Here is a 27955-nt window from a genome sequence, read left to right on the forward strand (position 1 = left end):
CTTCTCTCTGCCTGCCTCTCTGCCTACTTGTGATCTCTGTCAAATAAATAAAACCTTTAAAAAATAATAATCATTCATATATATATACATACATATACATATGCATTTTTTATATATATCGATGTGATAAAGGATTTTCTCACTCAAGACAGAAGGAACACAGCCCATTTATCTCTAACCCTCACCAATACAGCATCAAAATGTTAGTAAAGATATTTAAGTATAAAACAACAATGAAAAAAGAGGCAAGCCATCAATGGGTAGAGATATCAAAAATCTTTGGAAGATGGGAGCAGATGGAAGCATCATGACTGAATAATGAAAGAGAATGCAAGAATCAGCAGTTCAGAATACCCAAGTAGTAAATCAGAAGTGGAAAGAGGACTCCCACCCAGGTTTAGAACTCAAAACACAGCAGGGTGCTTGCACACGGTAAAATGGGAGAGAACAAGAGAATGAAGAGAGGGAAGGGAAGCTGGTGAAAGATGCAGAGAACCATTAAATTTCCCCCCTCTTCTACTCCACATCCAAAGCTTCTGCCAGCCAAACAAAAAATAGAAGTGTTTTCTCAAGAAATTTAAAATGAATCTCATATACATATTTAAGAAGCAGTATGAACAGACAAGTCAAGGATAATCAACCACGTAAGGAAACCCAGCAGCATGAAAGGCAAACCACTGGGATGACACCATTGTCATGGGAATTTCAATGACGAAGAGAATTTCTTTTAAATGAGAAATAAGAATCTTCAGAGATTCAAAAAGATACTGTGGAGACGTCTGGGTGGCTCAGTCAGTGGAATGTTCCCTTGAGTGTCCGAGTCTTGACTTAGGCTCAAGTCACGATCTCAGTGTTTTAAGATTAACATTGGGCATGGAGCCTGCTTAAGGTTCTCTCTCTCTCTGTATCGGGCCCCCCCATTCTCTCTGTATCTCCAAAAAAAAGAAAAAAAGAAAAAGAAAAAGAAAAAGAAAGAAAGGAAAAAAAAGATACTGTATCTTGCTTCCATAAAACAGGAACAAGGTGCTATGAAAATGGAACACAGGATGAGAAACACCCCTTCAGATTTAAATACATGACTGCCCCTACCGCTCCCCCTGCCAAAAAAACAAAAACAAAACACACCTCACTTAATGGTTTTCGGATGTTTAAATAACTCAAAGCAATCTCCCAGCCCATATAACAAATACAAAAATAAAAGAAAAAAAGGTGAACATCACGGAGGTTCAACTCAGGCAGTGCCACAAAAGACCAAATACATATTCCAGAAACAGAACAAGAGAATAAATTATCAAAGAAAAAAAGAGAAACAATTTCTCAGAGCTGAGAGAAGAGAATACAGAAGCAATCAGACTCAAAGCCCACTGCTTGGGGAGAAATGGGGTAGGGGGAGGGACCCATGTTCAGACAGATCACTGTTAACTTTTATAGGACCAAAAATTGAGAAAAATCTCTTAAAAGTTTTCAGGGACAATGTGGTGGTTCCCCAGAGAGTAAAAATAAAACTACCAAATGATCTATAATCCCACTTCTGGGCACATATCCAAAAGGACTGAAGCACAGTCTCAGAGAAATTTGCACACCCATGTTCACAGCAACATTTCACAACAGCCCAGAGGAGGAAGCAAACCCAAGTGCCCAATGACTGATGAATGGATACATAAAATGTGGTATATACACATACAATCATTATCCAGCCTTTTTTTTAAATAATTTTTTCTTTTGTCAAAAAACATTTTTTAAGATTTTTATTTATTATCTGAGAGAGAGAGAGAGAGAGAGAATGGGGGTGGAGGGTCAGAGGGAGAAGCAGACTCCCTGCAGAGCAGGGAGCTCAATGTGCGACTCGATCCTGAGACTCAAAGACTGTGACATGAGCCGAAGGCAGTCACTTAACCAATTGAGCCATCCAGGTTCCCCAATTATTATTCAGCCTTAAAAAGGAAATTTTTTGAATCACTGTACTGTATACCTGAAACTAACATAACACTGTATGTTAAACACAGGAGAATTAAAGTTGATAAAAGGAAGGGAGAAGGAGAGTAATTCTGACACAGGCTACAATAGGGATGAACCCTGAGGACACTATGGTAAGTGAAGTCAGTCAGTCACAAAAAAGACAAATACTTTATGATTCCACTTATGTGAGGTATCTAAACTACTCAAATTCACAGAAACAAAAAGCAGAATTGTGGAGTTGTTTAGGAGGTACAAAGTTTCAGTTTTGCAAGATGAAAAAGCTATGGAGTCCCACTGCACCCCAATGTAAATACACCTTAACACCACTGTACATTTAAACTTATTACAAGGGTAAATGGTATGCGTTTTTTTAAGCACAATTTAAAAAATTGTTGAAGCTATTAGGAATAATAATGAGGCTAGAAATAAACAAATTTGAGGCTACACAAATGTAAGAATCCAGGGGTGCTTGGGTGGCTCAGTCGGTTAATCATCTCCCTTTGGTTTAGGTCATGATCCCAGGGTCCTGGGACGGAGCCCGCATCAGACTCCCTGCTCAGCAGAGAGCCTGCTTCTGCCTCTCCCTCTGCCCTGCTTGTGCTCTCTCTCTCTATTTCAAATAAATAGATAAAATCTTTTTTAAAAAATTGTTTCTTGAGAGTATTTACTTTCCTCATTATAAGACTTCTATACAATTTTTTTAAACTAAGCACATAATTTTTAAAAACCTAAGCATGTATTACTTTTATATATAACAAGGAAAATAAGTACCTTTATTAAGTATATAAATGTATCTTTATTAAGCTTTACAGACTGCTCATTATTAATAGATAATCAAACTGGGGCACATGGGTGGCTCAGATGGTTAAGTGGCTACCTTCGGCTCGGGTAATGATCCCAGAGTCCTGGGATCGAGCCCCACGTCAGGCTCCCTGCTCTACGTGAATCCTGCTTCTCCTTCTTCCTCTACCGTTCCTCCTGCTTGTACGGGCATGCTCGCGCTTTCTCTCTCTCTCTCTCTTTGTCAAATAAATAAATAAATAAGTCAATTGTAAAAGGTAACAAAATGACATTTAGAAATGAAGATATCTAAGGCAAAACAACTTTACAGAAAATAGTCTAGCAAGTAACAAATAATTATAGCCTTCATAATAGCAGTACTGGTATGTTATGTTCAAACTAGCCAGAATACTAAAAATTTGTAATTCAGTAGCAGGTGGAAAGAAAAAGCAGGAACAGCATACAATTTGATTAATTTTATGTTGTGGATTGTAGTTCTAAGAATACTACTAAGCACCCCGGACTTTTAAACACTTTAAGGTTAAGTATTGCTTACTTCCTAAGTCAGATGATCTAGATTTCACAAGTCTGGAAAATTCTCAGCTATTACCTCTTAATATAATGTATTTCCTCAATGCACTCTATTCCATATATTTGCAGTTATAAGCAAAGACTCTAGAGGCGCCTAGGTGGCTCAGTGGGTTAAGCCTCTGCCTTCAGCTCAGGTCACGATCTCAGGGTCCTGGGATCCAGCCCTGCATCAGGCTCTCTGCTCAGCAGAGAGCCTACTCCCCACCCCCCCTGTCTGCTCTCTGCCCACTTGTGATCTCTTGCTGTCAAATAAATAAATAAAGATAAAATCTTTAAAAAGCAAAGACTCTAGAGCCAAACTGCCTGGACTTACACTTATCTCTCACATGCTAGGTGACCTTGGTCAAGTCACTTAAGCTTTCCTGTATCTCAGTTTCTGTAAAACGTGGGGAATAAAACCTACCCTCAGAGAGTTGTGAGACTTTAAAAAGCTAATACAGGTGAAATGCTTAGAACAGTACCTCTTTCTGCTTTCACATTTTAACTGAGGCCACATTCTTCTACGGGTGATCAAAAAATGTTTTGGGGGACGCCTGGGTGGCTCAGTGTTTGTTAAAGCCTGGGATTGAGCTCCACACCAGGCTCTCTGCTCAGCAGGGAGCCTGCTTCCCTTCCTCTCTGCCTGCTTGTGATCTCTGTCAAATAAATAAATAAAATATTTAATAAAAAATGCTTTGGGGCACCTGGGTGGCTCAGTCAGTTAAGTGTCTGCCTTCAGCTCAGGATGTGATCCTGGGATCCCAGGATTAAGCCCCATATTGGGCTCCCTGCTAAGCAGGGAGTCTGCTTTTCCTGGTGCCTCAGCCCCTCACCAAACCCCCACCCCTGCCTCATGCTCTCCCTTACTCTAAAATAAATAAATAAAATATTAAAAAAAAAAGAAAGAAAGAAAGAAAGAAAGAAAGAAAAGAAATGTTTCTACAACACAGCCAAGTAAGTACTCTTCACTACCAGCCTTTTGCGAGACACGATGTAGAGGTTAAGAGCTTTTACTAGTGTAATACATTGCTAATGTGTAGTATGGGGCACATGGCTGGTTCAGTCTGTAAAGTACATGACCCTTGATCTCACGGTTGAGATAAAGTAGGTTTGAGCTCCACAATGGGCATACAGATAAAAAATAAAATCTTTTTTTAAAAAAGAAAATAGAGAGGGGTGCCTGGGTGGCTCAGCTGGTTGAGCAACCAAGTCTTCCTTTTGGCTGGGGTCATAGTCTTGGGGCTACAGGATCCAGCCCAGCCCAGCATAGGGCTCTGCACTTGGTGGGAGCCTACTTGAGATTCTCTCCCTATCCCTCTGTCCCTCCTCCTGGTTGTGTACATACACTCCCACTCTCTACAATCTTAAAATAAAATAACAGCAGTAATAAAATCCATATTCAACTCATGCTCTACGCAATGCTTGAAAAGTTACATGGTACTAATACCAATCCAGAGCCTTAAAGAGCACATTCTTCCAGGTGCTTGGCTGGCTCAGTCAGCTGGGCATCTTCCTTCGGCTCAGGTCATGACCCTGGGGTCCTGGGATCAAGTCCCAAGTTGGGAATCCCTGCTCAGCAGGGAGTCTGCCTTCTCCCCTTCCTAGTGCCCCCGCTCTGGTTCCCACTCTCTCCCTCTTACTCTCTCAAATGAGTATTTAACATCTTTAAGAAAAAAAAAAAAAAGCACATTCTTTCACAAATATCCGCTTCAAACACTGGTCTCCACTTGACTGAGAAACAAAGAATACTTTTCCCTTCACTAAACTCACAGAAACAACACTTGGGTCTCTCATACTCCCTTCCAATTCTTGGTTCTTTCAGAATAAAATAAAAGTTCTCTCTTCTTCCAAATCAACTCTGCTGAACTACAGTATTAGTGGCATTTGCTTAAGATTTCTGAAACAATAACAGATATGCAAAGTTCACAATCGTTGAACTTAACAATTTATTCAATTATTAAATTGATACTTATAACATTTTTTATTATAATAGTTGGATAACTAGGCACTGACCACACCCAGTTCCAGTAATAGAAAGATGTAACTGATGGGAATACCAATTAATCTGGCTCTGAAGCTAGCATCTGATTTGGAACATTCATGCATGATGCCCCCAGGTCTTTCCAACTAATTCTAATCAATATCTGCTTGCCTTACAAAACAAAACAAAGAAAAATTAATCTCCCAAAGGTTGGAAGCTATAGCCCTATATTATATTATAAAAACGAATCAATTAAGTCACAGATTTTGTGAATTTATAAGATTCACCAGATCTGAAAATAATTCAGATCACACAGGAAGACGGTGTGGGGGGGGGGGGGGAGCAGGCTCCCTGCTAAGCAGAGAACCCGATGCAGGGCTGGACCCCTGAGATCATGACCTGAGCCGAAAGCAGAGGCTTAACCCACTGAGCCACCCAGGCACCCCCAGATCTTATTCTAATTCAAATGCACAGCTAAAAATTTCAAGCTTAGGGTAATGGTACCACTTGTCAGTCCCTCCCCTCACCTTCAATAAGGAAAAGGTAGGTCATGAAATGAAAATAACTTTGTCGACAGAGGGCTTTTGCTTCAGCTACTGTTTTAATGAGGGGAAAAAACCCATCACTCTTTGGATTTATATAGCATGGGCTAAAAATTATACTACATGCATGTCTGAACTGTGAATATGCATTCAGGTTATATCATATTGTCAACTCTGACAGCAATGCTCTTCACCAAAATCAATGATCTTTAAGATATGCAAGAAAATATCTGCCACAGATTTTACATCCAGCAAAATGATTTCAAGCATAAAAGAGAGTAAACAAACTCTTATGAACCTGTAAGAACTCAGGGAATATTGTTGCCATGAGAACTTCCAGAGGAACCTGACTTGAGATCATGATAGAAGAATGTTAGGAGTAAGGAGGAGGACAAGAAAGAAGAGAAAGGGGTCTCCTGAGGGCAAAGAGCCACACTGTTGGGTGAATGACCTTGGGAATGGCAGAAAACTCACTCCCAGTGGCCATTGTTGCCATTAGCTCAGATCCATGAAGCTCTGCCTGCCATCCTGAGTTGTCAAAGTCTAGAAGTGCCAGACTCTCTGGTACTCACCCAGGATCTGTTTATTATGGGTCACAGAATCTGCAGAAAGCCAAGGCATGCCCTCTTCTTTTAAATCACTACTATTCCCCTCACAACTTTTACATTAAAAAAAAGTTAGGAGTTTTAGCACAAAATAGACTTGAATCAAAGGCCAGCTCAGCCACTTACTGTGTGACTCTGTATGACTCTGACCTAATAATTTAATTTCTAAAGCTGTGACAGATTGATCTAAAAGACAGAGTAATAAAAGCACCTACATTACAGAGTTGTCATAGTAAATGAATGAGAAATGCAGGTTAACTGTGTAGGTCAGTGCTGGGCATAAAGTAAGTGCTTTAAAAGTATTAGTTATCATTACCATTACAACCCATAAATCAAACTGGTCTACCATAACCAACCTTAAGCATAAATAAAATCAGATGTAATCTAATAGTAAAATAAAGTTATAATTTACATTCCAGATCAACCATCCATATATAAATTGTCAGAGAAGAAAATATCTGATGTTTATCGGATGATTATCCTATGAATAACATTTTGAACTCTGAAGTTTTTCCAATGAGGCTCAACTATACTTAAATATTCATTAAAGGCTTTTTCACCGCTGAAATACTTTGTGACTTCTGAAACCAACAAACCAGAAAAAAAATTTAACTGGTTGTTACCAGAACGCTTTAGTTGATTATAATGCAGCAAAATCACTGCATTAATCTCAATTACATTCTCTTAGATATAAACTCCCTGTCAGACATATGAAGGGAAACCACCAATATTAGATGTCTTGATTGTATTTAAAAAAAAGTTAATGCATGATAAGAACCTCAGATTAGAGTCCAATCCATAAAGTTCCATTCTGCCATCCAACTTATTCCCACTGGTGGAGACCCAGAGTTGTTGCTGTTGTGGTTGCATATAATAAAATGCACCCAGGATGCCTGGGTGGCTCACTTGGTTAAGCGATTGCCTTCAGCTCAGGTCATGATACCAGGCTTCTGGGATTGAGCCCTGCATGAGGCTCCCTGCTCAGTGGAGAGCTTGTTTCTCTCTCTCCCTCTGCTGCTCCCCCTGCTTGTGCCTGCACACGAGTGCGCTTTTCTCTCGCTGTCTCTGTCAAATAAATAAATAAAATATTTAAAAAAAAAAAAAGTTCCTTCACACCCCTTTGAAAACCAACCTCCCCTGAACTTCCAGACTTAGACAACCATTAATGTGCTGCCCATAGAGTAGTTTTGCCTCTTCCAGAATTTAATGTAAATGGAATATATAGTCTGTACCCCTTTCTGCTGGCTTCTTTCACTTAACATAATGTCTCCAAAATCCATCCACATTGTGTTTATCATCAGTTTATTCCTCTTCACTGCTTCCATGGCTTTTGAAAATGTGGGGTCCTAACAGAATTGAAAGAAGACTGAGAGGCAAAAGCTAAGTAGAGCAGTTTAGGCCTAGAAAGCATATATCACCAGCTACTTCCACAGGTCCATTAACAGTTTAATATTTTAAGATAAAAGAATTATTTCCCCTTGACTATCCTAATACTAAATTTTTAAGCTAATGCTGCTGAAATCAGAGGAAGTTCATGTCCTATCTTTATTTGACTATGTAGAGGATGAAATAGGGGCAAACTGTACCTTGAACTTTGTCATGATCTGTGCTTGACTGTTTTACTACAACACTGAATTCAAACATATTGACAGATAACACCTTTTTAACTTTAGCAAAAAGCAGCCCAGAACTCAAATACATGCCCTTCCTAATCCCAACAATTTTCCAACTGGAAATAACAATAGAAATGCAGAGCTACACGACTTACTTCTAGTTGTTCTCTGTCCTCACCTACCTACCAAATCCATGGTTCCAGGTTACAAAAAGCAAATTACCAAAAGAAAAAAAAAATCAGACAGCAGAAAGTTTCTGGAGGCTTTACAAGTGGATTTTATTGATAGGTTTGATTATCTTTAATGCCATGTTAATGAGTAGTTAGTAAAGTGGTACAGAACACAGCTCTAAATACACCATCATAGTCCTAACACCCACATAAGTGAATTTACGTCACCCTAAAGGAACATCATACATAGTATGACCAACATATCTAGAATACTTCATAAGGGGAATGTTCCTTAGGCTATAATATATAACTATATCACCACAATAATCACCAAAACAACTCAGATACTGATGTCTTTTTTAGAATTAGCTACTCATTCTTCAGTCTGGTCCTAAAAAGGAGGCTTCTCAAGTTAAAGTACTTTGTTGCACTTAACAATACCAATAACTCCTCCCCTTTCCCGAAAATCTTCCCACTTCTGCTGACTTTCAAAACACAAAACTCAGAGTCATTCAGGCCCATTCTTTTTCCTACAGCCTCCAAAATTCAAGAAAAGTACACTCCCCAAAATGGTAATTAGCCTCAACCCAAAACACAGTATTCTACCCTTTGATCCATTCGTATTGCTTCAACTATCATTTTTTCTAATTTCTATAAATTTTTTAGATGATTTTATTTATTTATTTGACAGAGAGAGACAGAGCACAAGCAGGGGGAACAGCAGGCAAAGGGTGAGGGAGAAGAAAGCTCCCTGCCGAACACAGAGCTGGGATCACGACCTGAGCCAAAGGCACACTAAACCAACTGAGCCACCCAGGTGCCTCTTAAAATATTTTCTTTAGTAACCTCTACCCCCCAACGTGGAGCTCGAGCTTAAAACCCCCAAGATCAAAAAGTCGCACTTTATACTAACTAAGCCAGTCAGGTGCCCCATTAGCCATCAATTCTACATTGACTTCTCAGATTTTTAATCATTAAGCTTGTCTGCTCTAGGTATCTCTTCAAACAGAACATAACCAAAATCTTCACCTCTGTCCCCAAACCACCTTCGTATTCTAATCTATTTGCATTCACTACCTATTAATCCATCTATCCATAATCCTTCTTCTAGTAACTCGGGTTAATCTTTTACATAAATCCAATCACTACACACCAATCAATGTTCCATCAAATCTCCCTTTTAAGTGTCTCTTTTACCCTACAGCTAATCCTGAGCATCACCATCTACTGTCTGGATTATCTAACGGCCTCCTAGTAGGTCTCCCTGACTTCAATCTTCCCTTCCTTCAGGCCACCCTGCAGATTTATCACCTGCTTCATTTCCCTAAAACATACCTGAAGTATCCCAAAAAGATGCAGTACCCTTCCACTCCCCAAGTAACACAGTACAAAATGTATAGTCTGAAACCTTCCCCTATAACCTGCCCTGCCTAGGCCTTAGACCAGCCAAGTACATCATTCTCATTCCCACCTTAATCAATCTGCTCTACCTTCTTTATGTGAACTAACTAAATCATTCAAGGCACCTAAGAAAAAATAATCTCCTCTTTGTCACCATCACCAACCCTTCATACCAGCCTCTCGGCACCCCTATATATAGTCATCCATACTCCTTTGGACATTTTTGCCTTCCTTATCCTTCCTACCCTAACTTGTGACTGTGACACCTAGCACGTATTAAGTAAAGTACACACTAAGTTAAAAGATACGTCTTTAAGGGGTGCCTGGTTGGCTCAGTAGGTTAAGCCTCTGCCTTCGGCTCAGGTCATGGTCCCAGGGTCCTGGGATCGAGCCCCGCATCAGGTTCTCTGCTCAGCAGGGAACCTGCTCCCTCCCTCCCCCGCTCCCTCTGCCTGTCTCTCTGCCTACTTGTGATCTCTGTTTGTCAAATAAATAAAATCTTTAAAAAAAATAATAAATCTTCAAGAAAGAGTATCTTTTAAAAAAAAAGATTTCATTTATTTATTTGACAGAGATCACAAGTAGGCAGAGAGACAGGCAGAGAGAGAGGAGGAAGCAGGCTCCCTGCTGAGCAGAGAGCCCGATGCAGGGCTCAATCCCAGGATCCTGGGATCATGACCTAAGCTGAAGGCAGAGGCTTAACCCACTGAGCCACCCAGGCACCCCCAAGAAAGAGTATCTTAACCATTACGAAGCTCACAAAAATAATTGGCAGAGACCCAAAAACCTACTGGTACACTGATTAACCTCTGTCATCTACTGTAACACATATTAAGTAAAAGAAGTTTTTATTTCCAGCAATCTTTTAAAATGTTTAAAGTCATTTTATTAATTATTTTTATGATTCCTATCTTTTATTGCTTTTACTTTCCAAATCAACCACCATTTCCAGGAACAGGCAATTCCACCATGGTCACTAAGTTTCTCCTCAAGGGCTTTGCTCATACATGGGAGCTGAGGTTTGTACATAGCATGTTACTCCTACTGATGTACTTGGCCACCCTGTTAGGAAATCTCTTATCACTTCCACCACAACACACCAGAACCTCCACACATTCGTGTACTTCATCCTCAGCAATCTGTCCATCTTAGACATGAGCTGTATTTTTGCCACTGTCTCCAATGCCTGTATAAACTCTCTGACAAGGCAGTCATTTCAGTGGTGATTTCCAGCAAATTCTACCTTTAAGGTTTCGCACTTAAAACACCCAAACATGCCCACTTACTGCAGATGGGGACACACTAAGGAATTTATCACGTGGTTTGTATCCAAATGCTCTACATTAAAGCACCCACAACTCCCACCTCAGTCTTGCCCAATAAGCCCTGCTGGAGAACTTCTTTGGCTCTAGACCGCATCCATTCAGTTGAACTCTTTCTAGGGGTATTTGGGCTCAGAGTTAAGGAAAAGAGCAAGCCTAAACTGAGCAAAGACAAGAATGTATAGAGGAAAATATATAAAAAGTATTGTTCACCTTAAGAATAAAGCAATCACCCCCTATATTACTATTCAAGTACGACCATTCCAAACATTTACTTCAATCCAAATTATTTTTGAAGTTATTTCAAAACTACCTTTAGGTTAAAAATGGGGTTGGGGGGTGTTTGTTTTTTAAAGGTTTTCTTTTTAAGCAATCTCCACACCCAACAACCCTGAGATCAAGAGTCACATGCTACTCAAGCAGCCAGGCGCCCCTGAAGTGGTTGTGTCATTTTATAGACACACCATGTAATTAATCCCTATAAACTCTTAAAACACAATTAACAGAAACACCAGCATTCTAATGGCAAAGAAAATCTGTTACTTATGCCTACAGGATTTTGTCATTAAGGGAAAAAAACAAAATGTGGGGCGCCTGGCTGGCTCAGTTAATGGAACTTGCTACTCTTGATCTGGGGCTTCTAAGTTCCAGCCCCATGTTGGGGATAGAGATTACATAAAAATAAAATTTAAAAAAAAAAAAAAAAACCAGGAAAAGAGAAAACAACAAATGATACTAGCAAATACACAGGAGAGAGAATTCAAATGGCCGTAAACAAACATATGAGAATGCTCACCCTCACTAATAATAGGAAAATGCAAATTTACTAATAGGAAAATGCAAAATTAAAGTCACAAGGAAACAGGGTTTCTCTCATCAGATTGATGAAAAATAAATTCTCAATACCAAATGCAGACAAGGACACAGAGCTGTGCGGTCTGATACAGCCCACAGTGGCTAGTAAGAATCTGAAACATGGCTAATCCAAACTGAGATATGCTGGTTAGTATAAAACCCATACCGTATTTCAAAGAATTTAATCTAAAAAAGTCCAAAAACACCTCATTAATTTTTACTGCTTACATACTGAAATGGTTTCTTCAATATACTAGATAAGACATACTATTAAAATTACCTTCACCTGCTCCTTTTTATTAAAGTGGCTACTAGAAAATTTTAAGTTATGCTTGTGGGCACACTCTCTCTGACAAAATCTTAAAAAAATAAAAAAAAGAAAAAGAAAATTTTAAGTTACATGTATGTCCAATGTTGTATTTATGTAAGACAGTCTGTTATTGATCTAGAACAACAGAAACTTTTGTATACCATTGGTGGGAGCATGAACTGCTACAGCCACTTTGGAGAGAATTTGGAAATACCTTCGTAGGTTGTACAATGAGAAAGGCCTACAATTCAGCAATTATACCCCTAAGTATGTGCTCTGGAGAAATTCTCACACATATGAATATATCAAAAGACATGTAAAGTACATTTTAATATTATCGTTTACAGTCACAAAAATAATCCAAATGTCCATCCAAAGAGACTAGACTAAATGTGCTATAATATGTATCCAATACATACTGGATACTATTACAAAGAGTGGTAAAGAGCAACAAGGAAGAACTTCGCAAAAATGTTAAGCGAAAAAAGCAAATTTTATGAAAAGACATTCCATATACAATCATACACAGAAACTATAAAATCTCTTTAAGAGCTTGATGTAAGAGTAGTATATGCTATTTAGACACAGATACATACACAGAGATCATATACATGAGGGAAGGCACAAAATCAGGACAGTGGGAAAAGAAAGGATGAAATCTACAAGGGTAACAGGACGGTTTCAAGTATGCTGGAATGTCCTATATCCTAAACTAAGCTGGGTAGTGGGTACTTCGGTGTTCATTTTGCTTTACAAATTTTTAAATCTGAAATATCTCTGTGCTTTTAACACATAATTTTATGAACCATGTACAGTACCATACTTTATAGTTTGAGAGATATAAGCAAAAGCTTCACAATTTGCACCATGTTAGATGCAGTTATACCTTGAACAACATCAGGGTGCAGAAACTATACATAAAAACCAATTATATGAATACCAAATATATAAACACCAATATTATACCTCTACTACCATTACAATGAGAAAAAGGAGACACTATATACAAACATACTAAATCAGGGCTCAGCAAAACTTTTCTTTAAAGAACCAAAAAGTAAGTATTGGGGGCTGTGCAGGGCCATATGATTTCCTTTGCAAATACCCAACCTGCCAAATCAGTGGGAAAGCAGCCACAGGGACCCCTGGGTGGCTCAGTTGGTTAAAGGTCTGCCTTGGGCTCAGGTCATGATCCCAGCATCCTGGGATCAATTCCCACATCAGGCTCTTTGCTCAGTAGGGAACCTGCTTCTCCCTCTGCCTCTGCCTGCTGGTTCCCCTGCTTGTGTTCACTCTCTCTCTCTGACAAATAAAATCTTTAAAAGGGGGAAAAAAAATAAAAGGAAAGCAGTCACACACATTATGTGAATAAGCATAACTGTATTCTAATAAAACTTTATTTACAAAGCAGGTGGAAGACAAAATTTGCCCAATCAGCCATAGCTAAGGTGACCCCTGATAGATCCATATTCAAAAAAGAAATCAAAGAATGCCTAGATAGTTCAGATGATATATAGCATGTGACTCTTGATGTCAGGGAGGTGGGTTCGAGCCCCACACTGGGTGGAGAAATTACTTTAAAAATTGGGTTGAGCCCCACACTGGGTGGAGAAATTACTTTAAAAATAAAATCTTAAAAAAAAAAAAGAAAAGAGAAAGAAACCACTAAATCCATTAAGTAAAATTCTGAAGGAGAAATGGATTTGCATGGTAATATGCCACAATTTACCTGATAATCACTAAAGAGAAAACGTTCCTTGTTTATGGGGACATCTAGCAATCACCAACTTCACCTGTGATCCAATTTAGCCCGACTAACCGTGTGACAGGCATTTTGTGCCTTCTGACATGATGTAATATGAAGCAGCATCAGCTATGAAGTATCCTGGCCAATGTTTAACCTGAATTTAACTCAAATCTTTAGCTCTAATTTAACAGCTTACGGAAGACAAGGAGTAAGTTTTTAAAAGATCTCAAAGAAACAACCAGACAAATTCTGAATACAGGGTATATTACAGGATTATCAGTCTCTTCAAAAAGAGGGTCACTTTTTAAGTAGGTGTTTAAATTTAAAAGAGAATTGAGACACAAGAGTAAATGTAGCATAATAGTGCGCAATCCTTCAGTGGACCCTGGTGTGGAAGGGAAAAGCTATAAGTCATTTTTGACCTAACTGGGAAAATCTACTTATGGATTGGGGATTAGATGACTTCTGGGGATTAGATAATTGTGTTACATAAGATAACAGTATTGTAGGTAGGAAGAAAATGTCACTTTAGGGGGAGATTCATATTTAAGAATTTAGAGATGAAGTATCAGAAGGACAAAAAAATAATCTATTTTTAAATGGTTCAGCAAAGCAAATATATATATTTGATTATATAAAGCAAATATGGTAAAAAAGTATAAATACTGTTGAATTTAAGTGGTGGGTATATAGGTACTCAGTATACTATTAAAATGTTCTGTAAGGGGGCGCCTGGGTGGCTCAGTGGGTTAACCCTCTGCCTTCGGCTCAGGTCATGATCTCAGGAGCCTGAGATCAAGGCCCACATCGGGCTCTCTGCTCAGCAGGAAGCCTGCTTCCCCCTCTTTCTCTGCCTGCTTCTCTGCCTACTTGTGATCTCCCTCTCTCTCTGTGTCAAATAAATAAATAAATAATCTTTTAAAAAATAAAATAAAAATAAACATATATTATCATTCACTTTACAAATGAGAAAACCTGAGGTTTAGAGACAGTTAAGTAACTTGCTTCAAGTTAACCATTTACGGAGTGACAGGAGAAGAATTCAAATCCATATAGTCTGGCTTTAGTGTCAACACTCCCAATCATCACCCTCCTTTTTGCAGCTTTTTCCAGAAATATGCGCCATTACAAATATAAAGTCTTCTTATATTTAATATACACTTAAAAACACACAAGTAAACTACGCTAAGTACCCTACAGCATTACCTAAATGCATCAAGCAGCAAAAATTCAGAAATATCTAAATGTGTTGGTAAGAAGCCTCATGCATGTTTGTGAACAAGTCATTCTCACATCTATGGGTATAGAATGGTTTCCATTCATATGTGACTAAGAAGAATTTTATTATTAATAAAGCATTACTCTGAAATAATAGAGTTACAGCCTAAACACATATTCTCCTAATGTCATGACCATTTGGCCGACTCCTCTGACCACTTTTCATTTGGTATACTCCTGAAGCTACTGCTATATAGCATCTCCCAAACTGTTAGCAAAAGTATCTGACAACGAATTAAATCTCAAACTTATCTTTGTTAGATTGTTTTCAGTCCTCGTAAAAATGCAGAGTCAATGTTATTCCAGCTATCGCTCTAAAATTAACTATGCATCGCTTCTCTTTCCTATTCAGAATATACCTTACACTGGACTCCATAATTTACCCATGCAATATATGCCTGAACAGAAACAAAAGACCCACCTACAAGAATTCCAGTCTGCAGGGTGATCAGAAAGTCCTAAAATACAGATATTACTTTAACATTCTGTACTGGAATATCAATAAATCATTTATTGTCTGTGCATCTGTGCTTCCAGACCTGGTGGCCACCCTGTAGTTAAATAAGTATCAAGAAATCACAGACAGGGGTGCCTGGGTGGCTCAGTGGGTTGGATTTCTGCTTCAGCTCAGGTCATGATCTTAGGGTCCTGGGATAGAGCCCTGCTTTGGGCTCTCTGTTCAGCAGGAAGCCTGCTTCCCCCTCTCTCTCTGCCTGCCTCTCTGCCTACTTGTGATCTGTCAAATAAATAAAATCTTAAAAAAAAAAAAAAAAAGAAAAGAAATCACAGAGGCAGAAAAGGCAACACAAACAAAAAGCACAAGAGAAGAGCAAATACGCTGAACTAAAACACAAACCTATCGCTGAGAAAAAGACTCAAGATGTTGGATAAGAGCAATAACGCAATCTAAATCCTCACTAATCCTCCCAAACTTCTACTTCCCTCACAAAGCAGAGTTAGAGGCATAGAACAAAAAAAGACTATAACTGAAAACTATTATATATTAAGGCAAAAGTTACCATTTCACTTTCACATTTTGCTTCAAAACACTTGAGAACAGAAGAATAGCAAGAAATTAAACTCCGTTTCCTTACATTTAGGACCTACAACCAACCACAAATCTTTAATAAAATTCTGTACTATAGAAATGAAACCAGTTACAAGAAATAATTTAAGACATCAAGTAAGGCTTTGTTTTGTTTTCTAATCTAAAATGCTTTACAGCTTGGTGAACCTGGTCTGACAGCACTAAATTTAATATATATTCAAAAAGTTCAAATTCTGGGACGCCTGTGTGGCTCAGTCAGTTGAGCGAATGACTCTTGGGTTTTGGCTCTGGTCATGATCTCAGGGTCCTGGGAGCAAGCCCCATGATGGGCTCAGGCTCTGGACGCTGCCTGGAGTCTGCCTGAGATGCTTTCCCTCTCCCTCGGCCGCTCCCCAACTCACACTCTCTAAAATAAACAAAATCTTTAAAAAAAAAAAAAAAAACAGTTCAAATTCTTCATCACATCAGCATTTTGATAAAAAAGTGATAAATAAGTCACACAAAAAAAAACATATTAAAAGTGAAACTAGTAATTTGAAGGCTTCATTTGGGTCCTAAAAATGAAGTCTCTTAGGTCATGAATGGAACCAGTGTTCATTTTTATATCAAGGCCCTGAAATACACACAAGCTGATTTGCTTTAAGATAAAAAAAAAAAATCTCAATTCACTGCAGCAAGCAAGATCACATGAGAGTCTGACTCAATGCCTCACAAATGAAAAAAAAGACCATTATGTATTAAGATAAAAACAAAGATCAAAGATCTCTCATGCTTATCTTAAATGTGCAATGTTTGTGTAAACTCAGGAAGAGATATTTTTACCAAACTGGATCATCACTAGGAAAGGTACATAACACACAGTAGAAAAATAAGTATCTGCTTCGTATAGTGCAGAAGACACCCTCATGCAGAAATTTACAACGCAGGAGAAACAAAGGCACAACTTCAAGTTACACACCACAGCCCCAGAATTAAGGGAAGTGGTAACAAATATTATACAGACCAATTTTAGCATAATAAACTCGGACAGACTGGCTCCTTCAGCTATCTTCAACAGAACTGTCAAATAACCAGAAAACAGAAGTAGCAGTCACAAATCAGTGACAGTATTTCCAGACACTAATGGCCATTCACTAATCTTTCAGTTATATTCACAAACACACACAGCAACAGCGTTTTTGCTAAACACAAATGACAACATACATTTTATATGTGTATAAAACCTATCGCTGAGAAAAAGACTCAAGATGTTGGATAACATCTTCCCAAGTTACGTAAACCAGTCTTTCTGTTAAAAAGTCCTGTTTACCCTGCTCCCATTATCCTACCTTCTCCCATTTTCCCACCTAGGAACTCATCTATCCAAGCATGGGCAGTAAATGGGAAACAACTGAAGGCCCTAGCTTTCCTCATGCCTCATACAGGGACTGCTTTTCTCTCTTTGGCTCACCTTTTAATCTTAGGTACAATTATTTCCCCCTTCCTACTTCCGCTTTCCATGTATCACTTTTTTGTCTAGTTACAGAAAAACTCTTCTTCCCTCTTTTATTTTTCTTCCCTCTCTTTTGTTAAAAATGGAGTAATGCTGGGGGCGCCTGGGTGTCTCAGTTGTTAAGTGCCTCTCTTCAGCTCAGGTCGTGATCCCCAGGTCCTAGGTTCGAGCCCCACATCAGGCTCCCTGCTCTGCAGAAGCCTGCTTCTCCCTCTCCCTCTCCCCAATGGTTGTGTTCCCTCTTTTACTGTCTGTCAAATAAATACATAAAATTGTAAAAAAGAAAAAGAAAAAAATAGTAATACTCTTTGTGTCTGCGTGGCTCAGGCATTAAGTGTCTGACTCTTGATCTCAAGGCTATGAGTTCAAGCCCCACACTGGGCAGGGAGAGCCTACTTAAAAATAAATAAATAGTAAAGCTCTAGGATCTCCCAACTGACTCAGACAGTGAAGCACATGACGGTTGAGCTCAGGGTAGTGAGTTCATGCCCCAAGTTGCATGTAAAGCTTACTTTAAAAAAAAAAATAAAAAAAAAAGTAAAACTCTAATCACAGCATCTAAGTGTAGCATAGAAAACACCATACATCCCAAACTGTCCACTCCTGATTTCAGTCATACATAAAAGGAGCACAGCTGTAATGTAAACTGAGGCAGTGTGTTTGCTATCAGAATATAAAACCTATGAGGGCAGGGATTTTTGTCTGTTTTGTTCATTCATCAGCCATGAATGGTGCCTTGCATGTTAGAAGGCACTCAAGGAATGCCAAAATAATGGCTGAGGATGGGGTGGCTACAGACTAAATACTATTACTCTTAAATACGTGGAATTCTTTATTTCTCAGTGGGCTGGTAGCCTAAGTAACAGTTGCTCACATCTGAACTTGATCATTTAGAGTTGCTTTGAGTTCATTATTTCCTCTTTGTAAGGGACAAAGAAGAAGAGTCACCTGTATTTTATAGATAATACCAGTTCATTAACTCAGAATTGAATGCTTTAATGAGAAGAGGGGAAAAAGAAACATTCATTCCCAAGAGAGGGTAAGTATCCATAGTGGTAAGGACATTCCTAGATTCCCCTACTTCTAGGGACACCTATTAACTATCCCTTTTCCATGTTAAGAGTACACTTATACATACCTACACCAAGAAAATAAAATGCAGTTAGACTTAAGAATCACTGACATTACTCTCAAGGTTTAAAGTGTTTTGAAATCCTTCAGCACTTCACAAATTACTCTTTTATCAAAACTGCTTCTCAGGTCTACACTATTTATAAAAAAAAAAATAAAACCTATTCACTTAGTTTCTTTTTATATTATACACTTGATTATACCTAATAATAACCACATTTAAAAAATAGTTTCCCACAAAGGAAAAGATTTTTCATGTTTCTGGCACACAAATGCACTAAAGCTACACAACCTATTTTGAAGTGGGGGCCACTCTATGTAGACAAAAAGCACAGCACCAGTACACAGAGGTCTTATCCTGACTATACCCCTGCCAATAATTGGTCCCATCTCTAAAATTGAGACAAGTTCCTTCAAAGTCTTCCAAGGTTCATCTCTTTCTCTCCTCTAAATATCAGGCCATGGGGGCGCCTGGGTGGCTCAGTGGGTTAAGCCTCTGCCTTCAGCTCAGGTCAGGTCAGCATCCCAGGATCCTGGGATCGAGCCCCGCCTAGGGCTCTCTGCTCAGCAGAGAGCCTGCTTCCCTTCCTCTCTCTCTGCTTGCCTCTCTGCCTACTTGTGATCTCTGTGTGTCAAATAAATAAATAAATAAATAAATAAACCTTTTTAAAAATAAATAAGTAAGTAAGTATCAGGCCATGTATTTAATCGTCTTCTTTCGTTCAAAGGAAACATAAAACAAGTTTTCCAACAAGGGTTATGTTTCCAAACTTCGAGGTCTTTAATTTTCAGAAAGATATCAATTTAACGCCAGTAATTTCATACTGGTATTTCAACATACTCAAAAAGAGAGAGAGAGAGAGAGAAACCTGAGTCCATGTTTAGTAAATATTAAACGAGTAAATGAAAAAAGTTTCAAATTGGTAAACTGTACTTTAAATGTTACAAACTACATTAAATTTGTCTAAACATATGAATAAGTTAAAATGCCACAACTGACTGTTAAACTACTAGGTTCTTTTTTTAAAGACTTTATTTATTTGACAATGGGAAACAGTGAGAGAGGGAACACAAGCAGGGGGAGTGGAAGAGGGAGAAACAGGCTTACTGCCAAATGGGAAGCCCAATGTGGGGTCGATCCCAGGACCCTGAGATCCTGAACCCAAGCCAAAGGCAGACACTTAACAACTGAGCTATCCAGGCACTCCTAAACTACTGGGTTCTTAAAGTTAAATAAGTTATAACATACAAAGGGTATCACTATTAAAGGTATATGTCATGCCAAGAAATAAGAAGATATTATAGATGTGGTCAAAAGTCAGCTATAGCTAAAAAAAAAAAAAAAGAAAAATCTTTACTAGAGAACTCTTCTATGTCATGACTTACCATCATTGACAACAAAATGTTTATGTCTGTTATTAACATTAAACTGAAAGGGAGAAATAACACATCCTGAAGTTTGAATGAAAATTAAAAAAAAAAAAAAGAATCAGCTACTTTATGGTATTTGTTTTCTAGGCTGCTAGATGATGCTAAAAACAAAATTTCATGATCTTTATAAAATCTGAGAAATTAAACTATCGTATTATATAGACTACACTTATGGAAAAATTCATCCCATCAAGAATTTAGTAAAGACTTTTTTTATTTTTTATTTTTAAAGATTGTATTTATCTGGGGCACCTGGGTGGCTCAGTGGGTTAAGCCTCTGCCTTCAGCTCAGGTCATGATCTCGGGGTCCTGGGATCGAGCCCCGCAGTGGCTCCCAGCTCGGCCTGCTTCCCTTCCTCTCTCTGCCTGCCTCTCTGCTTACCTGTGATCTGTCAAATAAATACAATCTTTAAGGAAAAAATAAAAAAGATTGTATTTATTTGACAGAGAGAGAGAGATCACAAGTAGGCAGAGGGAGAAGGGGAAGCAGGCTCCCCGCCTAGCTGAGAGCCGATGTGGGGCTGGATCCCAGGACCCTGAGATCATGACCTGAGCCGAAGACAGAGGCTTAACCCACTGAGCCACCCAGGCATCCCGTTTTATCATAATATTGATAATATCATAATATTATTTTATCATAATACTGATAATATCATAATATTGATATCAACTACCTGATCAAATAACTCAGGTTAGTCTAAATGGTGGTTTTCTTTGGGGGAAGGAGAGGATATAGCTTAAACACTGCAAAGTGTAACTCAGGGACACCTGGGTGCCTCAGCTGTCAAGCATCTGCCTTCGGCTCAGGTGGTCCTGAGATCCAGCCCCACATCGGCTGCTCAGCGGGAGGCCTGCTTCTCCCTCTCCCACTTCCCCCTGCTCATGTTCCCTGCTCCCTCTCTCTGTCTCCGTCAAATAAATAAAATCTTTACCCAAAAAAATAAATAAATAAATAAAAATAAAGAAACCTGTAACTCAAGTCCAGTTTCCACAAAGAAGTTAAACCACATTAAAATGTTTCATTTGAAAAAAGATTTCAAAATGGCTAATCAAAGATATTAGCATACTTAAATTACTCTAGAAGATCAAGTTATTTTCTTTTAAATCAATGTTTTGTTATAAACAAGTATCATGAACAGAAATAAGGATAAAACGAAGATTATGAAGAACTTTTTTCTTCACCTATACTTGTTAGATCAGTTGCTGGAAGATGACAGACCCTGTCATTTTATAAATTTTAAAGTGAACCAAAAACTACAAAAACCAATATTCCCCAAATCTACCCTATCTCCCTTCACCATTTAGTCTGAGTACAAAACAGTGTAATGGGAAATAGATTACATTTCCAGGGTCTACCTACTATCTGAGAATTTTACCTCATAGACAGTCAATTCCCTTAATCTGCAATACCACTGATATAATATATAAAGTTTATTTCTACCATAAAACTTTAAAGCTACTAAGACATTATTCGGTTTCAACCCAAATTCTGAAATTAGCTAAGAAAAAAATAAGAAGACTCAAATACAATGTAGGAAAAAACACAATGGATATCCAGAAGTACCCATATTCCCCCAAATTATCTTACCACTAACCATAATTTTATATTTTATGTTTAGTATTACTTGAATAAATTTTGTTATTCAAATTCTGGAATTTAGAAAGTTTATTCTAACTCTGACACTGTCTGTTGTTTCCCAACTAACTTTTTCTTAAAATCAATGATCTGTGAAAGGCATAGTTCACAGAAAAAGTATAATACGTTATATTTTAATAAGTTAAATTTATTCACTTTATCTTATGAAAGAGCACTTACATCTTATGAAAGACTACTATGGAGTTAGAATTATACTATTTTACTACTTTTAGCCTAGGTAATGTCACAAGATACTTTAAAATAGTTACATGTAACATACAAGTTTTCATACAATGTAGATAATATGTGTAACTAACACCAATGGGAGGGGATTCACTGTCAGTATCATGTGTAATAAAAGAAATGTTTACCAACTCATTTACAAGGGCAAGTTTAAAAACTGAGCCAATGGCGAAACAAGTGGAATGCATCTCCACAATCACTGAACTACACTATGGCAAATTCTACACTACCAAGAGTGCCAAGAATCTATCGGCATCAAATTTTAATTCAGAAGACTTCATAAAAAATGTACACGATAGAAAAATAAATTTTCCCGAGAAAACCACTTTTTCTGAACTTTTAAACTTGTGAATCAGATATTCTTAGAAGCACAGCTATTTAGACATACCATTCCTTCAGATGATGTAATCTTAAGGGATTTGGTAATTAGAACATGTTAATTACTTACATAAAATAATATTTATTGCCATGACTATCAGACAAACTTTAAAAGCTTTCACCCATTCCTGGGGTCTTCACAGAAATCAGACACCCGGTATGAGAAAACAGGTGTTGAAAGCTTCACTGGTCACTTCTAAGAGAATGATTACAACATAAAGAAATTCAAAGGATAATGTACAAAAACTGGGAGATCTTCACTAACGGGTATGAAAGATCACATAAAAATTGTATTTCATGTTGATAAAGCAACACAGAGAGCCACTGTAGAAACTGTGATTAAGACTTTATGAGAGCAAAACTAAATGAAAGGGAAAAACACAAACACCATTAAAAGAAAATAACTCAAGAGAGAAATAAAAAAAAGCACAGGAAAAATCAGAATTATCCTGAAAAAAAAATGTTGACCAAAAAAACTGTTCTAAATACTAACTTTTAAAAGTTCAACTGAAACAACACATTGCCCATTCAAAAAGCCTACAAAAACATTTCTTTAAAAATTTCCCTTTTAATAGTTTAACTTCATATTTTTTAAAGCCTGTATGCTTGGAAAAGACTATAATAATTAGAATAACCTGTCTCTATTTAGAAATGCTCTATTAAAAAGGAGGCCAACACTAGGAACTTTGCTATTGCACAACAGAGAAAGTAAATGAAATAATGTCCATTAACATTCAGTGTGGATGGTATGTTTCTCCACCTCCCAGAACATACGGACTTACACTATCTGACCCGAACAATCTACCACTTCTACATCCGTGCAGTAGCTCAAATAAAATGAGTTCCTGTGTTAATCCCACAATAAACCTCAGTAATTCTCACATCACAGTTGTAAACGTTTGTTAACAGAAAAAGAATGTTTTTCCCAAAATAGCTACATATCACTAAGACTACTCAAATTCCTAAATAATCCTTTTACAAGAGTCCTGCCAACTTTATTTTGATACATTAAACATGTGGAGCCTATTTTAAAAGGTCTTTAACTGTGACTTCATGAAAACAGCTTCCTAGTTAGTTCATAAAATATCTTCTTTTTAAAGTTTTCACGTTGTTTTTAAGCTGACTTGAATAGAGATGAATCTGGGCCAGCTATCAAATGCTTAAGAAGCAGTTTTGCCAAATAAGATGGGCAAATGTTCTAGATCTGCTAAATCCGACAAGAGAGGTCAGACAACTTAAAAAACGAAATAACTATTTTCAACATTCACTGAGCCCCTCGTTTTTAAAATTACCTCGGTGTCATTTTCACATCTGACGTTTAAGAATACACCTGGGTTTTTTGTTGTTGTTTTGTTTTGTTTTTCTTTTCTTTTTTTTTTTTTAAGGATATTAGGCTCAGTTAAAAAAAAAAAAAAACTAATCTGCTGCAAAAAGCTGGTTAGTCTACTCTTGAAGGGTGTCTGAAGATTTGGATTGCTGGCGGTATGAGTTTCATTTAAAAACTTCTCTGTTAAAAAGAATGACATCCGGAAAGGATCGCTCGAGAGAAGAAAGGGAAGAGAAGCCCGGAGTCGGCTAAGAAAAGAAGCGATTTAAAGCCACTAAGAAGGAAGGTGGTGGTGAGACGCACAGACAGAAGAGCGAGAAAAGAAGATTTAACAAGGAAGTGAAGTGGAGCGCAGAGCGGGGCAGAAACTGATGAGGAAACAAATGGGAAAGCTAAGGGTTTTCGAATAAGCACGATCCAGGAAGGGATGAGTTAAGGCCTGGGGTAGCCCCGGTGTTTCGGTTTCAAAGAGATGCTCGCGGACTGGAGAAGAGAACGGGGGAAAGCAGTTTACTTTCAGGCGCTGGAGCAAAGTAAAATTCCCTGCCCCGAGCCTCTCCCAGACTCGGCCGAGCGCGGAGGCGGCGGCTGGGGAAGGGGCCTACCCAGGAGCCGGGCCCGGCGTTCTGCTCCCCCAGGCTCCACGGCAGAAGAGGAGAGGATAAGGCAAGCAGGGCCCGCGACCGCGGCCCGGTGGCACCCCGAAAACAGTGCGGGGCCTCGGTGGTACCCGCGAGCCGCTTCCCCTGCGGCGGGGCGCCGAGCGGCCTTACCTGGGGCGAGGGAGGGAAGCGAGGTCTAGGGCGTCCGCTCTCGCCCGCCGCAGAGAACCCCTGATGCACTCAGCTCGGGCTTCCGACCGAGGCGCGACCCTGCCTCAGCCGCCGCTTCCCCGTCAGGGTCTCGGCCACCGCCTCCGCCGCCTCCGGAGCTGTTTACACCGTCGGGCCCCGCACGCCGCCGCCGCCGCCGCTGCCGCCTTCTCTCCACCCTAGCGCCGTTGCCGATTCGGCCGCCGCCACCTCCTCCGCCGCAGCCTCGTCTCTCTGGAGCATCTTCCAGCCACCGAACCCTGAGAAACAGAGACTCCAGCCGCGCCGGCAGGAAACTCCCCCGCAACTGCTAGGGGGACCAGGCGGTCAGAGCACCGGCGGCTTTTCCGCCATTGAGCAGCAGCCGCTCCGCTCCTTCTGCAACCCCCTCCCCGCACCGTGTCCTCCCCGCCCCTCGGCGAGCCCCGCCCCCAGCTCCCACCCATTGGGACGGTGCAGCCTCTCACTGCATTCGGTTGGCTAGTCGGCCCATCAATCACCACCCTCCCGCCCACTTCGGCGGCTCTGTACCTCGGTACTTAGCTTGCCCCGCCCACAATGCCCCGCCTCTCAGGTCCTAATTTCCCATTGGACATCAGTGACCACCTTCAATTGGCAAGGTCAACTATCCATCAAACACCGCCCACTGAGTGAGACCCAACCCTTCATTACCATTTACTTCACTCAGCCCCGCCTCTGGGCGTTTGGGACCAACCCACCCTAACAGCCATAAGTAGAGATCGCCATCAATCAAATAACGCCCACCTGCACTCCGCCTCGCAAAGACCGAGCCCTAGCGATTCTCTTTTCTTATTGGTCCAAAGGGTGACCCGAACCCTTAATCATTGGCTTTCAGTGCGTGTCCGTCACTGAACCAATTTCCAAGTCCGTCACACTGGCTTTTTTCAAATGAACGCGCAAAAGGCGGGGAAGTATCCAAATAGCGATTGGCTAATCTTCGAAAACGGTCAAATCCAGAGTGTGTGCGGATCCTTCCTGTCCTACGAGAACCATGCCCCTTTATTTTTGACCTCTAAGCCATGCGTGAAAGAAGCGCCATAAAGGAGCCAACGCGCTGTCCGGTTATAGGTGTGGAAGCCTAGTCCCACCCGGAGTTACAGGGGGTTGGCTGCTGATTGGCTAACAAAGTCCTGTTAGGCTCTCATTGGAGAACATAGACGTCTCTCTTCGGCGTAGAGCCGGGAAGGGATGGCGCAGGGAAGGATAAGAAGGGGTCCGGGGAGAGGCAGTTGTTTTGCTTCAGCCAACGGGTGGGGCGAACGCGGGAGAGGGAAGCGCGGAACGCAGGGCTCTGGGGGGAGGTGTTGCGGGGAAGGAAAAAGCCCGGATGTGTCTTAACAATGAAATCATCGCCGACCAATCAGAGCTGCTGAGCCAGTCTACCTGCCTGACCTGTCCACAGTAAGGAAGGGAATGAGTTAGTGAGCGGAAAATTGGGATGTCAGGAGACGGTGGAAAGCGATGTGAGAAAATGGGACAGGTGATCCCTTTAAGAGGACGCTGTGCTGTTGGGGGTTATTTTTATTCTTTCTAGGCCTGCAACGCCTGGCATTCAGCCCTTGACATTTCCGTGTTTTGTTTCTTAGTCAACATTGATTTTTAAAACTCTCGGCCTAGTCTTGGACATTCATTCGTTCGTTCCACAATTACTGAGCGCCTGCTATTTGGCAGGCACTGTTCCTGGAACTGGAGCTACAAAACTAAATTAGGCAATCCCACTACAAGATGGTAGGTGTTACCACTGAAACATGGAATGGACAAAAGGGATCGTCCCTGTGGGTAAGTTTATCGAAGAAGGCTTCACAAAGAACAGTATAAGTCTAGAAGGAATGATTCAGTAGTCAGAAGAGGGAAGTGGACAGCATTCCGTCAGCAACCGAATTAGACTAACAGGTATTGCAGATTAATTCCCCGCCAAAGAAACAAAACTTTAGTGTAATATAAGTGTTCCAGCACCTTAGGATACTTCCTCCCCCCCACCCCCCACCCCGAAAGTGCCCTGCTAAAGGAGTTAAATCTTATTCACACTTTTGTGTAAACTGGTTTGGACAGACAAGTTAAGCTAAGACCCTGCAGAGTGCCATTCTGATTAGGGGCTGTGGGTGTTTTAGGAATAAGGGCAAATTTAGGAATTGGCCAGGTCGTGGTGAGGTTGGCAGAAATAAAGACTCCATTGTAGTTCAGATTTTTTTCATCTCCGCCCCCAAATTTGCATAACGAGGGAGGGTTTTTTACAGTAGGGTGGCTGGACCATCAGCGCCATAATCACCCAGGGTGCAGATCCCTGGGTCTACTCACACCTGTAATATCAGGGACTCCCGAAACAAAACTTGGAAAGGTGAATTTCTAAATTCTCCAGACGCGTTTTATTCACACCCATGACTGAGATCCTCTAGTACAGGTAATAGAGATAGCATAGACTAAAATTTAGTTTCCCTGCTTCTTCATGCGGGGAAGAAAAACAATAAAGAAGAAAAACAAGTAGGCCCTTTAGACTATGCCTTTCTCCTGTCCCCTTTACTATCAGTATCAGTTCTTAGGAAATATTTCTTAAATGACTTATAGAATACATTCCCTTAAATCACTCTCCTTTGTCTGACACACTTTACATATGGCAAAAGAAGTCTAGGATCCCAGCTTCCAAAATAGCAATCTAAAGATCATAAAAGTGGAGACGTTGTAGGACTTGGTCTTAAGAATTCAGGCAATCTCAGTAGGGCATCAGAGAAGTTTCTTGATCTGCCTGATTTCCTTCTCACTTTCCCTTGGTTGACCCTGAAACTAATACAAAGCACAATCATCTAGGTGGGCTGATGATTGCACATCATTCATTCTTTTAGTCACTAAAAATATAGATATACTGAATACTGGTCTAGGGACTAAGAATACAATAAGGATCAAAACACACTTAGGTTAACTTTAGGTGTTAGGTGTGCTTTATTTGATTTATTTGATTAAAACTCCAAACTAATAAAGAAGGTCCAATAAGATTAGAAATTTAAAAGGTAAATTGGTGTGTGCCATCATAAACATACAATGTATCACAAACATTGACTACTGTCATAGGGGGCTCCATTACTGTGCGAATGCAGCTAGGCTAAGCACTCTGAGTCTTGTTTTACTGTTCAGTAAATAGGACTCACAAAATCTTCTGAAGCAAGGTAAAGAACTTTAGATGCTGTTAATAATGCAAAGCACTTTCCAAAAGATAGTGGAAACAGTACTGAATGTAATACAGAAAAAGTCCTGATTTTTCCAGTGTTGGCTTTCATACTCTGATGTTCCTTTTTATTTTTTTAAGAT

At 39.6% G+C, this 27955-nt stretch overlaps 1 protein-coding gene across 3 annotated transcripts in view; it reads right to left on the reverse strand.

Annotated features, from left to right (window-relative positions):
* PPM1B (protein phosphatase, Mg2+/Mn2+ dependent 1B) overlaps positions 1 to 25048 on the reverse strand; it is an 89416-nt gene extending 64368 nt beyond the window's left edge. For 2 of the 3 annotated variants that reach the window (XM_032351879.1, XM_032351878.1), the window contains exon 1: positions 24593 to 25048. The gene's annotated coding sequence lies outside the window, so the exon portion shown is untranslated. The remainder of the gene's footprint in view (positions 1 to 24592) is intronic. The other variant, XM_032351880.1, reaches the window with a different exon arrangement.
* Positions 25049 to 27955: the final 2907 nt, after the last annotated feature.

Source organism: Mustela erminea, chromosome 7 (assembly GCF_009829155.1).
Source record: "Mustela erminea isolate mMusErm1 chromosome 7, mMusErm1.Pri, whole genome shotgun sequence".
In the NCBI taxonomy this organism is placed as follows: Eukaryota; Metazoa; Chordata; class Mammalia; order Carnivora; family Mustelidae; genus Mustela; species Mustela erminea.